This window comes from Pogona vitticeps, chromosome 2 (genome assembly GCF_051106095.1).
Source record: "Pogona vitticeps strain Pit_001003342236 chromosome 2, PviZW2.1, whole genome shotgun sequence".
Taxonomy (NCBI): Eukaryota; Metazoa; Chordata; class Lepidosauria; order Squamata; family Agamidae; genus Pogona; species Pogona vitticeps.
This window is the reverse complement of record NC_135784.1, coordinates 96241123-96258968: the sequence shown is the minus strand read 5'-3', so window position 1 is coordinate 96258968 and position 17846 is coordinate 96241123. Positions and strand designations below refer to the sequence as shown.

The 17846-nt window shown below is 41.4% G+C and overlaps 1 protein-coding gene across 4 annotated transcripts in view; it reads left to right on the top strand.

Annotated features, from left to right (window-relative positions):
- Positions 1-17638: 17638 nt before the first annotated feature.
- Positions 17639-17846, top strand: part of CANX (calnexin) — a 41300-nt gene continuing 41092 nt past the window's right edge. For 2 of the 4 annotated variants that reach the window (XM_072990077.2, XM_020782746.3), the window contains exon 1: positions 17639-17799. The gene's annotated coding sequence lies outside the window, so the exon portion shown is untranslated. The remainder of the gene's footprint in view (positions 17800-17846) is intronic. The other 2 variants (XM_078385657.1, XM_078385655.1) reach the window with 1 other exon arrangement.

Here is a 17846-nt window from a genome sequence, read left to right as displayed (position 1 = left end):
TTGATAAAATCAGTTAGCTAGTAGGCATTTCCCCTCCAGTGACATAGAGTTAACAGTTAATAGTGAAAGCTATCAAACCACCTGGATTGAATGCAGATCAGTTATTTGGCTATGATCCCACCGCTCTCAGATTAAAATCAAGAGGTTGTTTCAGAATATCTGTGAATCTTGAAGGATGAGCAGAGAATGTCAGGACTTTAATGCAAAAAAAGGAGGAATTACTCGTCTCTTAAAATGGATGGAACCCAAGAAACCTCTAGCCTCTTACCAGATGAAGAACTGGTCTACTTGGAAGTAACTTACTAGGCTACAGACTGGAGTTGGTGGAACCAAAGTGAACCTAATAGTTTTGCACTGACAAAATCCTTTGCATGTGTGGATAAGAACAGGGAATGGTTGTTGTGGGTTTTTCAGGCTCTTTGGACGTGTTCTGAAGGTTGTTCTTCCTGACGTTTTGCCAATCTTTGTGGCCGGCATCTTCAGAGGACAACACTCTGTGCTCTGGTCATGCCGGAGTGCTGTCCTCTGAAGATGCCAGCCACAGAGACTGGCAAAACATCAGGAAGAACAACCTTCAGAACACGGCCAAAGAGCCCAAAAAACCACAACAACCATTAGATCCCGGCTGTGAAAGCCTTTGCAAATATAAAGAACAGGGAACTTCACATCTATGGCAGCACACTCTATGCCCCTCAACATGCACTATGGAAGACCTGATGTTAGCTGCTCCAAATGTTCCCCCATTACTGGGAAAACATAATCTGATATGTTCATTAATTGTACTGTGGTGCTTTTGACATGAACAAATGTGAAATTTTACTTAAAATACTTTTGCATTAACAGTATTGAATGCTGATTGTCAAAATGTTAGCAGACATAAAATATTAATTATATTCAGGCTTCATATGTACCAGAGGACAGCTCCTTATAAGCAGCTTTATTATAATATTCACTTGCAAGAACCGCAAAAAGAAAACAAAAAGTATTGGAACACTTTAAAGACTAAGTACTGTATTTGAATTTAAGTTTCTGTGGACAAATCTGCTTCCTCAGATATAAGAGTGAGACTACATGGAAATACTTATACTATACATTTATGCATGCCCCCTTAGGCCATTATCAAATATATAACACTGCAATAATTGTGTCACATCTGATGTAATTCCCAGCTATATTTTCTAACTAATTAACCAATGCCACCCCACAAGTCCTATTGGTTATTAGAGATACTCATTAAAATATTGTTCTTGTATGCTATCTATCACCTGAAATTAATTTAGCCACCAATCACTGTCATCATTTACAGAACAATGCATCCCTGGGAGAGGAGCTGAATAGCAACAGGGTCTTAAATGTCATTGGCAGGTGTGAAAAACAACTTGTCGCCAGGAAACAAACAGTTTGGGTACCGTGTATAGCATAAATCTATAACGTATTTGCCATGTAGTCCCACGCTTATGTCTGAGGAAGTCGACTTGTTTACAAAAGCTCATAATAAAATATAGCATGCAGTCTTAAATGTGCCACAATGTTTTTGTCTTCTTTATTTTTATTTGGTTTTGGCCTGATATGCTAACAAAGACTAACATAGCTATCTCTTGTAAAAAAGTATTGTAGCACCTTTAAGACTAACATATTTTGGTGTGAGATTTGGTGTAAAATTGTAATCCATAAAATCTCATAAAGAATAAAGGTAAAGGTTCCCCTTGACAATTTTTGTCCAGTCGTGTTCGACTCTAGGGGGCGGTGCTCATCCCCGTTTCCAAGCCATAGAGCCAGTGTTTTGTCCGAAGACAATCTTCCGTGATCACATGGCCAATTTGACTTAGACACGGAACGCTGTTACCTTTCCACTGAGGTGGTCCCTATTTATCTACTTGCATTTGCATGCTTTCGAACCGCTAGGTTGGCGGGAGCTGGGACAAGTGACGGGCGCTCACTCCGTCGCGTGGATTCGATCTTACGACTGCTTGGTCTTCTGACCCTGCAGCACAGGCTTCTGCGGTTTAGCCCACAGCGCCACCACGTCCCATAAATATGTCAGTCTCTTATTTTATCAATTTTTTTTATTGCTGAAACACACATAACACAGTTACTTTTCTGAAAATTAAATTGCAGGAACACTGTACATGAGGTGATTCCCTCCAACAACCTAACAAGTAATGCTAGTTCCCAGAATCATCACATTTCATGAATACTCTAGCCATTTTTTAAAATGTAACTTCTCAAATTCTGTGCACTCAGTTTTTCCATGCTTTGTAAATGTTCTTTGATTTGAAATAGAACAAAGCAAAAGTCAAAACAATGGCCTTGTCACCCTCACAGAAAAGCTATTCCTCGTTAAGTGAGATCCCAGTGGGCTAAGTGATTATAGCACATCACTGTTGGTTATGTGTCAGGACTAGTGCCTGTGGTGAGCTATGAGGAAAATATATTGTTTTGCTATGTATAAAGTATAGTGTGGAGGTATGCAGATTGGTTTGTGAACTACAGCTCCCAGAATTCCCTACCTAGGCAGCATGGCCAGTAGCTGTAATGCTTGAGGATTTCTGAGAGTTGTAGTCCAGAAACCCAAATACTGTATACGTTTGTCCAGTATGGAGGTCATTTGTAAGTCAGAAACAATAATAAGTTGGCAGTGGGACATTAAACATTTGTTACTTTTTAAATAAGTCAGCATTCAAGACCCAGTGAGTCCACTGGGACTTACTCCGACGTATATTTGCATGGGATTGTTGCCTTCTAGCCTGATCCCAAATAAATCCTGGTGATTTCAGCGCAATGTGCTCCACAGTAAGAATGCGATTGTTTGTAACTTTAATGTCTTTCAAACATTAATAGTATTAAATGTTCTTGCTGGAAATTAGTGTCAACTTGTTTGCTTAAAAGAAAACACATGGTTTCCTGTGACAATTTCCTCCTGCTGTTTATCACAATTGCTAAATTGCTATCCCATACTGTATTACTTTTTTGGGGAAAAGGTCAAATTGAGGCCAGTTATTGCTACTCAGTAGGTATGTAACACATTGTACAGCCAATTATATTATCTGTAATGTATGGAAAGACTTTACTGAGATGATGCTGATGAGTTTCAAATGCCAGACAGTAATTGGTAGCAATTTCAATATGCTATTGAGCAAACTGGCATCATTGTCTTTTTAAGTGTCATCCTGATGGAGTAGGGCTCAGGAGAGATCTGGGTTCAAATCCCCACTTGGCTATGGAAAACTGAAAGGGGTGTGGTCATATTGATTAAGAGAATGGAACACTGTTCATAGACTGCTCCAGCCTTCTTGTTTACTGTGAGCCAGTGACCTGGAAACAGTCAGATTGCAGAGAAGATAGCTTTTAAGGACCTACTGTTAAGGTGACACAGATCACACCAAAGGCCTGTCTCAGTCCAGCATTCAGTTCATACAGTGGCCTCTGGGAAGCCTATTTATGATCCTCATAAACTAATATAAAACCTCCTATCTCTGGCATAGAAAGAATTTGACTAGTGGCTAGTGATAGTGTAATCCTCGGTGCATTTGAGAAATAAATCATATGTGAGAGCGAAATTGAAAGAATTAATGAAATACATTTATTTCTTTGATCCTAGGTAAGTAATTCCTGCAATTATCTTACAGGAATTCACCAGGCTGGAAATGTTAACAACTAATTAGAGTTACATTTGTAATTATACAGATTAATATATGCCAATAAATGTTTATTCTTACAGTGAAATCATGGTATATCAGAAGGAGCTATATTGGATGCAAACAAAACTATGTATTGGAGAGATCTGATGCTATTTCTGATAACTTCTGCAGTGTTTCCAGTGCGAAATGGTTACTGGTAAGACAAAATTCAGTCATGTTAAGGTTACTCCTTCCATATCAATTTCTCATGCACCATACACCATATACATATATCACACAGTAGAAGCATTTCAAAGTGCACTGTTATCATACAATCTCAGATTCAGATTAGGCATCCTTCAGTCTCAAGAGACTATGGTAACGTGCTCTGAATAGAGGTCTTGGAATAGTGTCTAGTGTGGCTAGGAAGGCCAATTCAAGGGTGACAATCCCTTCCACACTGAAGACAAATACAATCTGTCCCGTCCAGCTCCCTGATTTTGCTGGTTTCGGGACTGCCTCTTTGCCTCGGCCTGCTGGACAAGTGTCATACAATCTATCTGCATACATAAACCCCACTTCAAATGTTAATCACTGGTAGAAGGACTGATTGCTTAACCATTTTATTTCAGTGTGAGCTTTCATCGATCAAATTCCATTTCCTTAGACAATCTTTAACTTCAAGGTGAGCAACCTAGGAAGGCTCACCTTGAAGTTAAGTCTCCAAAGTGCTACTGTATTTGGACTCCCCCTCCTTTATTTATTTTTTATTAATGAAAGTACATGACCTTTTATGTGTTTTGCACCTGCCCTAACCCCGTAATTCACATTGAGACAGCTTATTGCGAAAAGTGAGTAGAAATAATGTTATTTTTAATTAAATTTATGCAACTATAAAAGATACTTATCTTTAAAAATAAAAGGAAGCTCATTGCTTAAATAAATCCTTCTACGGTATAATTTTAACATACTGTATATATTTGTGGGGCTTGAGTTGCATCCCTTTGAGGATACATGTGCTGGACTAAATCCAACTATTAATCCCATCTCAGGCAGAGCTACAGAATCAGAAGAATATAGATAAGTATTGATTCAATCAATGAGTCTACACCAGCTTAGACTAACAGCTAGCTTTGTTCTTGTGACTGATGATGGAGAAAGATGCTGGCTTTCTGCTTTTCTAGCTGGGCATGGCTGTGAGCTTTCAAAAGATGACATGCAGCTCATATAGATATGAAATGACCAATTGATACCATAACCACAATTTGGAAATCAACCATACAATTTAGGTTCCTACAGGTACTGTACTGAGTTTTATTACGGTATGTGCATGGAGCCACTACCGCAATCAGTGTTTGGAGAGAGGTGGCCTGGAATTATCGCATTCCTACTGAGAAGATAACTCTGTCCTCTGGTCTGCTCCCCTTCCACATTAAAGTCCTTCCAGTCCCACAGACAGCAACATCTGGATTTTTTTGGTCCTTCCTCCCCAAATGACAAATAATTCCCAATGGGAAAAATTAGGAACTTTGGGGGATTTAGATAGAGGTGGGAAATATGAGCCAAAATCCCTGTGAGAGCTGTGCTTAAGTGGTGCTAAACGGCATCAATCAACAGAAAGCAGGAAGGAACAAAGCTGCATCTCAATAAGACCTCTGATTAAATGTTTTGGCTTTTGGAACGAGTGAAATGTTTTGTAAGATAAAATTTTGCAAACCAAGGAATAATATTTATGCATTTTGTAGACAAACAGCAGATTGCTGCCATTTTTATGATTGGAGCATATGGAAGAAGACCGATTTGTTTGTGCAATGCAATGCATACAATGCAGCTTTTGTAGGTCTCTTTGCAGTATGTGGTATATTCCCATTTTTGCTCATACAAAACTATACAGTACTTTATGAAATTTTAAATTTCATAAATATGTGAAGTAATGAAACTTCATATGCTAAATTGTGAATTAAATATTTTCTGTTGCTAAATTATTAAAATAAGCTTAGATTTGAAAATGAGCATTACATTTTCAAATCTAATCTTGTTTTTTTCCTTCTGAGATAACACCACAAAACCATTCTCACCCACCCCCACACAGCTTCAAGATTTCAGTAAAACATACCTCGGCCATGTCTCTTGAGCTCTCACGCTTACACCTCAGTTGCTGCTCCCCAATGGTGAACTACCCTCCACCCTATTGCTTGCTACACTCATCACTGAAAAAGGCTAGAGGAGAGGTGTACAGTGGCTGAAAATCAGACAACAAATGAGAGGCAGATTTAGCATGTTCCTTACCTTGAATTTTAGTATTTATAGATGGGAATGAGATTTGTTTGTAATGTTGGCTACAACATGTGGTAGCGAGTTGTAGGTCCGCGATGTGGCTATTATAGAAATTAATAAGGTAATTAATATAAAAAGCATGTTTTTTCTTCTAAAATAACTGCTTTTATTAATGTGTATATTGAACAGGGGACGTGGTGGCGCTGCAGGTTAAACCGAAGCCTCTGTGCTGCAAGGTCAGAAGACCAGCAGTCCCAAGATCGAATCCATGACACGGAGTGAGCGCCCGTCGTCACTTGTCCCAGCTCCTGCCAACCTAGCAGTTCGAAAGCATATAAAAAAAATGGAAGTAGATAAATAGGCATCACTACGGTGAGAAGGTAACAGCGTTGCACGGTCAGTATCTAGTCACTCTGGCCACGGAAACTGTCTTCGGACAAACACTAGCTCTATGGCTTGGAAACGGGGATGAGCACCGCCCCTTAAGAGTCGGACACGACTGGACTAAATGTCAAGGGGAACCTTTACTTATATTGAACAGATTTATGAGTTGGTTACAATTACAGTAGTAGGTTTTAATCCCTAAAATTTATTAGAAGTTAGTATTAGAAGCGCTTCCGCTCGCTGGTTGCATCCATGCAAATAATGAAGGAAGAGGACATGGGTCGACGGCGGAAGCACGTGAGGAGGGGAGAAAAACCCAACGCCCCTCTTCGTCCCTTTTTATCGGACAGCGCGGCTTCCTGCCAACGCCTCCGCCTTTCGCTCGTAGGTGAGGCGGAAGTGACGTCGTCGCCGCCGCCGCCAGCCTTTTTATCTCGCGGTAATCAAATCGCTGCACAACTTTGTTCCCCAACAAAGGGAGACGCGAAGGCGGAGGTTCCGGTTCTTTCCGACCCTGGCTCTTCTTTGTTTCTTTTTAAAGGGAAATGTCGTTTTAAAAAAATATATTTAAAAGTACAATACAAATCTCCTCTCTAATACATATAGGTGGCATTTTTATCTTTCCCCTTATTGCGGAGGGAAGAGTTGCGGGGGGGGGGGGAAGCCAGACTCGGTCGGGACGGTGATCATGTGTTGCTGCTGCTACAGTGCGCGAGAATGTTCTGTCGCCCATCTTTATGGCGGGTTTTTTTGTTTTTTGTTTTGCTTCTGGAAGGGAAAAGCAAGTTGGGATGGGGGGTCGAATGGGGTGCCTTGAACACGAAAGCTTACATTAAAAAAACTATAGAAGTCTTTAAGGGGCCACCACGTTTTTGTCTTTTTATTTATATTTTTATTTGTTTATTTTTTACTTTTACTTTTGTTTTTACCTATAACCCTCTTGAACAGGAGTCCTCCAGGTGGAAGAGCAGCCGAGGGAGATCCTTTCCCCCCCCCCCCGCAAAAAAAAAATAAGTCCCATAACTTCATCCTTCTTCACAGGCTATCCAACACACCTGACAGGAATGCCCCCCCCCCCCCGAAAGAAGGGTGGTTGACTTCGGTCGCTACCTGAAGTGCAACTGGAAACAAGGGTAAAAGAAATGCCTGGGCGCCAGCTAGGTCAATGGAATGAAACAAGAAGCAAGGCTGTTTTCCGGAGGGGAAATGGCAGGTCTGTGGTCCCAGGAAGATGGTAGCTCTTTGCCCCGATCACGGCGAGGCGCCCCTTGCTCTGTATTGCTCTTTCTCTTCTGTTATTTCAGTTGCTAATGTTTATGTTTATTTCAGTACTGTATGCATTTAGATAATAAACAGTTTTTGGCCTATTATTTCACTCCTAGGCACTGCCATCCTACTGTCTAAAGGTCTATTCCTTTTTTCTGTTGTTAGTTTTGTTCATATGGGTAACTATTATTTTCCATATAGGATACAATATAGTCAAATATCACAATTACTCTTTGAGCTGTTAAATAGCCAGAGTGTGATGTACATAGTCTCATTTCACTTCTCTTCCCGTAATGTATTCTGCTTCCTCTCATGATCCGCCCTTGCTTTATTCGTTATTTTTGGTCACTTTTGTGTGGTTGCTCCCAACAAATAAATTCTCTAACTGGAAATTGGGCCATAATCTGCATTTTGTAACTTTGTTGAAAGAAACAGCATTTGGCATCTGCTCATAAATTAATCATCTAAACATCTAAAGTAGAAGCAACTGAAAAAAAAAAAAGAAAAATACACACCTGCGAGTGCATATCTAAGTAAGCATATCAACCTGGATTATAGAGTAGGATTCTTGCAGAACCAGCTCCTCACATGCTTATTTAAAAAATAGGTTAAGAAGTCTTTCCGGCATTTTGTTTACTGTGTTCAGTGGTAGTGTTGCGCTTTTGATGAACAGTGCCATCTGGCGAAAAGGTGGAGTACTCAGACTTGAATAAGTCTCTTCTTTTTCCAAAGTACAGTAGATGAAAGTAAGGATGACACACAGTTGCTGTTGTTTGAAAGTAACACTAACATTACAAAGTAAAGATTTCCTGTTGAGGGAGGTAGCCATGTTAGTCTATTGGAGCAAAACCAAGGTGTCTTGTGGCACCTGAAAGGCTACTTAATTTCTATTTGGCATGAACTTTTCTGTCTTTTCCCTCTTGAATCTGAAGACGAGGGCTACAGTCCACCAAAGCTTATGCCAAATAAAATGTTACTTTATGGTGCCATAAGACTTCTTGTCACTGCAAAGCAGAAAGAGCAACATGCCTTTGTGAGATTTCAGATTTTAATTCTTGTTTGGCTCCGAATAAATCATCGGACTTGTGAGGTTTAGAAATCGGAGTAATATTTATTGACCAGAGTACAGGTTGCTGTCCTCTGAAGATGCTGGTCACAGAGACTGGCAAAACGTCAGGAAGAACAACCTTCAGAACATGGCCAAACAGCCTGAAAAATCCAGAACAACCAATATTTATTGTGTTACTTAACAACAACAACAAAAACAGTGTCTGCAAATATATTCCAGCGTTCTTTCCCCTCCAACAACGGGTCGGATAGGGGTTTCCATTCTTCAACCTTAAAGGGGTTTCCCCCTTGAACATCCCACGGTCCCAGCCAGTCCATAGCATCTCCCCGGCTTAGTATCTGTCCGGTCTTCCCTTCCAGTAAGGGGACGGTGTCCTCGTCTCAGTCTTCCAGCCAGGCCAATTCTCTGGAGGCGGTGGGAACCTGCCAGGGCCCCCAAGCTGTCCCCTCATTTGCATCTCCCTCATTGTCCATTCTGTCCTCTCTCTCCTTCCTCTTTCCACCTTCTCCTTTTCCTCTTTCAACTCCACTCTTTAGTCTCTCTCTCACCCCAATATGAAGGCTTTGGGGTACTCTCCTCCTCCTGGCATCTGCCTCTTTCTTCTGTATTCTTAACTTTTCCACATTCCTCGTCCACGGGTCCTCTATCCAGAACCCTTCCTAGCCTGGCTGTAACTCCTCACCCTGCCTTATATCTGCCAGACCAGTCTCCACCTCCACCCGGGGTTTTTCGTTCTCTTCCCACCAAGATTGTCCCGCATTCTTCAACCATCAACCTCTTCAAATTCTTCTCTGTCTTCCCCAAGTCTGTTCCCGGTGGCCTTATCTTCCTGGGTGGGGGAATTGGCAGGGTCTGTACTTCCTTGTCAGCAGTAGGCAGAAGGGACGGCACTCCCATGAGAGGGACTTTACTCTCACCTCCAGCCTTACAGCCTTAACCTATCTTATCCTGGAGGCTACGTGGAAAATTCCAACCAAATGGCACCAGGGGTGGGGTGTTTGAAAACACCCATCTCCCAACTGTTTGAAACCAGCTCTCAGGTCACCTTAAGCAATGTGCCTGGTGGATCTCTGCCATGATCATTTTGGGACTGTTATTCATAATTTTTCTACACTGTGCTTGAGTAATGTTATTCATGAAAGCTTCCACTGAATGCTTGATTTTTAGTTGTTTAAATAAAGGTATCACCTCTTCTTTATTTGGATTATGCCTTAACCATATTGTCCATCTTGCCTCAAAAATGAATAATAAAATCAGCTCACTTAATCACAGCAGAAATCAAATAAGATGTTATTGCTACCTCAGTCATAATTATATACCATATCTGCAGGAAGCTAGAACTTAGGATAGATATACTAGGGATGCAACTATGTAGTGAGAAAAATGGGAATGGATCTGCTGTGAAATTGAAGCCAGGTTTCTACAGGTCCATTTGTTTTATCCAACCATATTGGAATGAACACAGAGAGGATAGGACGTTGCCAGTCAATGTTTTTTGCAGCTTATTAAGGGAGCTGTGCTGTGATTGTCCAGATCTGCAGGAGGCATGGCTACAGCAGAGATATCTTAAGCTGCAAATGTGCTAATTAGTAATTTCCTCCTAATTCCCCACCAACTCTTTTTTTTAAACTTTGGTCTCAGGGTGACTCCTGTATTATTTGCCGGGATAATCAACCTCTTAAATCTCTATACAGTACAGAGCTATAACTCTTTGGTAAAGATGGGAAATGTGGGGCACTCCAAATTGCACATGTCAGACTGCAACTCCCACCATCCTTCAGCTTTGTCTGTTCTGGTTGGACTTGGCAGGCATTTTAATCTAATGTTTAATCTTGTGGGGTGGGGCACAGGTTTTCCATGCCCCCTTTATGGAAAACATAGTCTTATGTGAAAGGCTGCAGGCTGTTGGTTATGGAATGCAAACAAGCATAAACAGCTCTTGTAAAAGTAGAAGTGATTACGAGGTTCAAATATATTATTGCTATTTCAATATTTAGTACCCTAAATAGTAAACCACATATGCAGAATAAACTACCAGTGCTTGAAACATTTGGCTTGGTACAGACTTGTGCTTGACTCATTCTTGTCATACATTGTAGCAGATTCCTTCCTACTAACAGACATTTCTAACAGACAACCTCCAGACTATCTAACTCAGTGGTTCTTAACCTTTTTGAAAGCAAAGCCCCCTTGAGCCATTGAGGAAGTTATCATTGCCCCCCTCCCCGCGGTGATATTTTATTTATTTATTTATTTATTTATTTATTTATTTATTTATTTATTTATTTACTTACTTACTTACTTACTTATTTATTTATTTATTTATTTATTTATTTATTTATTTATTTATTTATTTATTTAAGACACTTAAATCCAATGGCCCCTGAAAACAAAATTCAATTCCAAGAAAATGAAATGCCCCCAAAAAGTAACATTTAATGATTTAGTTGCAAGTGAATTTTAAGACACAAAAAGAAATATAAAAAGGGCATAAAAACAAACCGCAATGCAGGAACTAAAAATTTCAAAACGAAAACTCTGAAACTAAATTAAGATTGGAGGAAAATATATATTTATGCACATTGTAAAAAGGCTGTAGCCATCTTCGCAGGTTTGGCTTGCTCCAGCGCCCCCTACCACCCCCCTTCTGCTCCAGCGCCCCCACGCCGCCCCTTTTCATTCTACCGCCCCCCTGAAAAATGAAATCGCCCCCTGGGGGGCATTATCACCCACGTTAAGAACCACTGATCTAACTGAATAATATAACTGATGCTTCTTTTTATCTATGTGTGGCAGTTAATCCTCTTAACATCTGTTAGCTAACACCAGACAGAATCTAACTGGTCACATAAGTTAGAATATGTAAATTTCACAACTCTAATACATCTTGTATGACCATACATGCTGGGTTAGTCTTATATGTTCCAATATGTTCATATAATTTTATTAATTATTTTTAATAGTTGAATTATTTATTGTTTTTAGCTTTTAATATTGTTATTTTAATAATGTAAGCCATCTTGGTTCCTTTTTAAAGGAGAAAGGTAGGGTAAAATATTTTAAATAATAAATTAAATTTTAAACAAACAACAGTAACAAAATAATGATATAAAAATTCTAACTGTCTAATCTGCCATTACCTGTAAGTTATTATGACACCTTTAAGAGTCTCAGGTCATAATGAGATACAAAACAAAGTTGAGAATCCTATTGATTAGTTATGCCAGTGTATATGTAATGGAGTAAACTTCAGCAGGAAGGGTCCACTAGTTAAAAAGTCACTGCTTCTATCTCTTGTCATACTCTAGTTGCAGGAGTCATGTGAGGGATACAAGTGACACCTGATTAATTAGCAGCAATTCACTACCACAGTTTATGCAGTTGAACTTCTGCAGGCATAACTAATGAATAGGATTCTGCCCAGAATTATTTAAGTTCTGTGGAAAGGTGGAAGTGGACCTGGAAACAAGAATCTTTCAAATATACTTTAACTTATAGATGGAAGAATGAGTTAATGGTGATTTATTGATGACATTTGTCCCTTTAAAGAGTTTGTCATTCCTATGTCCTTTATCACCTATGTGATAAAGAAATTGGGTGACTGATGCTGGCATATGCATATGAAGTAAACTTGGAAAATGATTGAAGCCTACTGGAAACTAGTTTTTACAGACATAAGAGCTATCCTGCAATGATTTGTTTTAACTATTCTAAAAGTAGCGTATGGTCTTCCAACCACTACTGGACTACAGATCCCATCAACTCAATCCATATGGCCAATGGCCAGGGACAATGAGGATTCAATAACAACCATAGAGCCACAGGTTCCCCAACTCTTGCACAGATTCTGGGAAGCAAACAAAATAATTTTTAATCTCCAAATGGAGAACTGCTATCTATTCACATCAGCATTTATTTATTTTGACAGCATAGCTCTAAAACTTATTAATTCTTCTGGTTAGATTGTTTATTGTATAAAATTATAGCTGCTTCAGTATAATCTTATCTGCATGCAAATATTTATTAATTCTTAAAAAAACACTCAGGTTTATGAGTATGGGATATTGTGCTTCTATATCCATTATTCAAAATGCAAGAAAGTGACCTGATATTGTTGCACAATATTATGCCAGCAGGAAAAACAAAAGGGCAGCCTGAATGTTGACAACAATGGCATCAATCAAGATAAGCTACAGCACTGGTTCTTAACCTTGGGTTACTCAGGAGTTTTGGACTGCAACTCCCAGAAGCCTTCACCACCAGCTGTCCTGACTGGGCTTTCTGGGAGTTGCAGTTCAAAAGCATCCGAGTAACAAAGGTTAAGAACCACTGATCTACAGGATACCCTCTTGTGATCACTACTATTCACATTCTTCAAAAACAGCAATGACACTCCACCTCAGAAGTGACTTGATGGCACATAGCATATTTGGAGCTTTTATTCTTAATTACCAGACAACTGCATAGTGACAAGATGGGTGGAATGGTTAAAAATTATTGGCATAAAAGCTCTGCTAACACTGTGTAACACCATCCCCAGTTACAAAAAAAGAAAACAAACAAAAAACCCAGTAATATCATAGCTTTAAAGAGTGAGCTTCTGAATATTTTTTCTCTATTCTTTTTAAAATACCTTTTAAAATATTTTACAGCTAGACACAGAATCCCTTTACCAGCATGAATGTGTTTTGCAAGGAAGGTGTTTAAGTTTTTATCCTGAGAGTCACCTAATGGGATCCTGATTGACAGGGTCAAAATTTAATATTTCCCTAGATGTTGAGGTGATTTCCCCTTTGAAGACATGTATCAGGAGCCTGGTCTCAAAGATCTCGAGGGAACATTTACTGAAAGCTCCCAGGGATGGGACAAAACACAACTCTTCTGTGCTTTTGTAAAGCCAGAATACTTTTAATATACCTTACAAAATTGTATGCTATTTCCTTGGATATACAGAGTAAAATGTCTCTTTCCGGAGAACTGTCACTCCACGACTTTCTTTAAAGCAAACCTGTTTTTTTTAACTTTCAAGTAAAACTTGTCTTTTGACTGTTTCTGTGACGTTTCATTGCCCTCCAAACATCTCTCTTCCAGGGCCATGAAGCTGGGACAATGTGCCTACTCTGGAATGCTCTTGCTGCTATGCCTTTTCTATGCATGGTTATAAGAAAGTCACTGTTTCTTACTTTTTGAAAGGCCTTTTTTTGAGGTTCAGTATTTCAGCCCCTGAAGCCTGGAATCCTTCCAAATTAAAAAAAGGCAGGTGGAGCCAACCATTATCTTTAAACATAAGCAAGACTGATCTTTTAATTTATTTTCACTGTTTTAAATCTGGGGATGTTTAAGGTTGCTTGTCTCTATACGGGGAATGTTAAACTGTTTTACTTTTTAAAAAAGCGTACCTAAAAGCCACCACCTCCTCCCTTGACCCTTGCCCGGCCTGGCTAATCAAAGCGGCCAGGCCTACAACAACGGAATGGGCCACTGTAATAATTAATGGGTCTTTCCTTGAGGGTAGATTTCCATCTATCCTCAAGGAGACACTCATTAGGCCCATTAGGAAGAAACTAAGTTTGGCAGCAGACGAAATTGGCAATTATAGGCCCGTCGCCAATGTTTCTTTCCTAAGCAAGGTATTTGAGAGGGTGGTGGCCGATCAGCTCCAGGCGCACCTGGATGAAACAGATGCCCTGGATCCATTTCAGTCGGGCTTCAGGCCGCTCCATGGTACAGAAACGGCATTGGTCGCCCTGTGCGATGACCTATTGAGGGAGGCCGACAGGGGGAAAGTGTCTCTGCTGGTCCTCCTCGATATCTCATCGACCTTTGATACCATTGACCACGGTATCCTCCTGGGGAGGCTCTCTGAGTTGGGAATTGGGGGCCTTGCGCTGGCTTGGCTCCGCTCCTTCTTGGAGGACCGCCCCCAGAGAGTACAGCTTGGGGAGAGTTTCTCGGCTCCATGGAGTCTCAATTGTGGGGTTCCACAGGGGTCGATTATCTCCCCAATGCTGTTTAACATCTATATGAGGCCGCTGGGAGGGGTCATCCGGGGGTGTGGAGCTCGATGTCATCAGTATGCTGATGATACTCAGCTCTACATCTCCTTTCCACCTTCTGCAGGAGATGCCGTTCTGTCCCTTCAGCGCTGCCTGGCGACCGTACTGCGATGGATGCAGGAGAACGGGCTGAGGCTGAACCCGGACAAGATGGAGGTGCTGAGGGTGGGTGTCCCCACAGTGGGGGGTTTGGGAAATTCCCTCTCCTTTGGGGGGGTGACCCTCCCTGCCAAAGATGGGGTCCGCAGTTTGGGGATCCATCTGGACCCGGCGCTAACTGTGGAATCCCAGGTGGCCTCTGTGGTCCGAACCGCCTTCTATCATCTTAGGCGGATAGCCCAGCCGCAGCCCTATCTCGATGTGGGGGCCCTCACTACCTTAGTACATACGCTCGTAATCTCAAGATTAGACCACTGCAACGCGCTCTATGTGGGGCTGCCTTTGAGGCTGCTGTGGAAATTACAGGTGATGCAGAATGCTGCGGTTAGACTCCTTAGTGGTGTGAAAAAATACCAACATATCTCACCCACTCTGGCCGCGCTGCATTGGCTGCCCATCCAGTTCCACATCGACTTCAAAGTGTTGATGCTTACGTATAAAGCCCTAAACGGCTTAGGGCCTGGATACCTGGCGGAACACCTACTTCCACCAAGTTCTACCCGTGTCATGCGCGCGAGTCAGGAGGTGAGGCTGAGGAGTGTAACGCCGAGGGAGGCCCGGAAAGAAAAGACAAGAAATCGGGCCTTCTTGGCGGTGGCTCCTCGCCTCTGGAACAACCTTCCCCCTGATATTCGCACGGCTCCCTCGCTGGGTATTTTCAAAAATCAATTAAAAACATTGACGTTTCGGCAGGCCTTCCCCTCAGCTAATTCCTGATTTTCCCTTTTCTCCTCTCCTAGTGTTTGCCCCATCTTGTTTAATGTTTTTCCCTTTATTAAAAATTGTTTTACTTATATTGTTATATGTCTGTTGTAAGCCACCTAGAGTGGTCCTGAGGGACTAGATAGGCGGGATATAAAATAAATAAATAAAATAAATAAAAAAAAACTTTGCCCAAACTGTCCCAAAATTAACACAGTGCGAAAGCAGACTGTCTGCTACATCTGTGTTAAATTTGATTCTGGTCAGAAGTCCAATTTAAAATCATAATTCTTGTTAGGATGCCCCATTTTTATAATTGCCTTGTAGAATGTTGATTTGCTATACTGCACAGTAACATCACTGCACTCTTGCTCAGTGACAATTCTGCATCTGTACTTCTGCCCACATATTGCTGCTGTTGTTCTCCTATGTTTATAGAAATGAAACATTTATTAATCGTTAATGTTATTATTAACAGTAAATCTTAAAAAAACAGAGAGACCAGATAATAGCATGTTAAAAGGAAGAGGTGGCAGAGGAACCAGCCCACCTGCTGTTTTATAGATACACATTTAAAGGAGAGTTTAGTTTATTTAAGTCCTGCCAGGAAACTTAATAGCAAGAAAACTCATCTCCCTATCCATGTAAGTACTTTCCTCCACTTCTTAATTTATCTCCTAGGCTCCACTTATCTAAGTTTTTCTTGGTCTGACAATGTTTCAGAAGTGCTCCAAGAACAATATGCTCATGAAATCTCTAGCTAGATAGCCTGTTGCTGCAAAACTGACAGAATGTCTTCCACGGCAGCCGTTTTCAAAGAGATAGCAGTCTCAGTCAGTTTCAGCGTGAATAATAAAAATAAATTAAAAAAAATTAGAAAAACCACCCTCTCTCTCTTTTTTTTTTTTTTGGTTATACAAAGGAATGTCCCCTATGTTCCCCTATGGGTTGGGAACAGACAGAATCCTCTTACATCCTTGTGCAGGCAGAACCACTTTGCGGGCTGATTCTCAGGGATTTACTACAGAACTACCCTTCTGGGTACTTAGGATCTGCCTGGAGAAAACTCAACAAGGGCAGAGCCAAGTTGTGCCAGAGCCAAACCTCCTCCAGCCTACAAAGACAGGAACTGTGATGGTATGACGATAGGCTAAGCTGAAGGTACTGTAGTCCGAAACGGCTGCAAACATCCTTAGGCTCATCTTTCTTGATTCCTTAGGATTGCACCCTAAAGTAAGAGTGGACAACGTTTGGATCTCCTCCCAGGCCTAAGCAGCAGAACTAACTGCAAAGGCACTTGCAGTTCAAGAGCAGATGGAAGGTCACAAGGTGTCGACCTCTGGGTTAAAAGGTTTAATTCAGCACAAGCTTTCAGTACCTTTCTTTGGGTCAGAAACACCACTGCACAATTAATAAATATATTAGAACATTTTCGCCCAATAACATCAAGAGCATTTGGGACAGTTAACATCGGGTTGAAGTTGTCCATTCTTTTACACACTCGCAGACAACGGTGGGAAAAAGCCCTTTCCAGGTTAACTTTGGTTTTGCCAACTCCACTTTATTTTTATCCTAATAGGGTTTTATCCTATTAGGTGACTTCCACTCAAGAATCCCTGTTCTCCGTGTGTTTTCAAGATGACAGCCCACGAAGTCCCTTATCAGCCCCAGTGCTGTGCTCGTCCACCCCGTACTTTCCACTTTATTATACAAATAGTCTCTTCGTGTCATTGACTATGGATAAATGTGGTAAAATATTAATGGAAGAACATGTCCAGAAGCTGATTAGTGTGTTCAGCATAAAAACCGGTAAGGCCCCTACGACCTGCCGGCTTCTCCGGCCATAACCACCACGCAACCGCCTCTTGCGGGAGCCTAATGTTGCTTTAAGAATGAATCGGACGCCTCTCCATTCAAACACCGCCTTCTCGGACTTGCCGGCCAATCTGAAAGAACTTCCTCCTTGAACCGCCAGCCAATGGAAGCGCTCCACGAAGGGCAGTGCCGGAGGGCGGAGGCTTAAATTGAACGTGGCGGTAAGTGACGAGCTCCGAAGCCAATGCGATCCAGGAGTGAGCGTAGGGGCGGGCAGTCAGCGCCCGCCTGAGGCAATGGGTAGGAAGCATCGGAACGTTGGAGGTGGAGCTTGTGGCGGGCCAGCGATCGAAGGAAGGGTCGAGGCGGCTGGTGGAGCTGTCGGAGGGAGCACGTGACAAGAAGCGCTGGGGCTGCCCGGAGTCCTGAGGCGGGTGGGGTGTCGAGTGAGGTGAGTCTTAACTTCTGCGCCCCGTTTTTTCCCTTCTGAATGGGGGG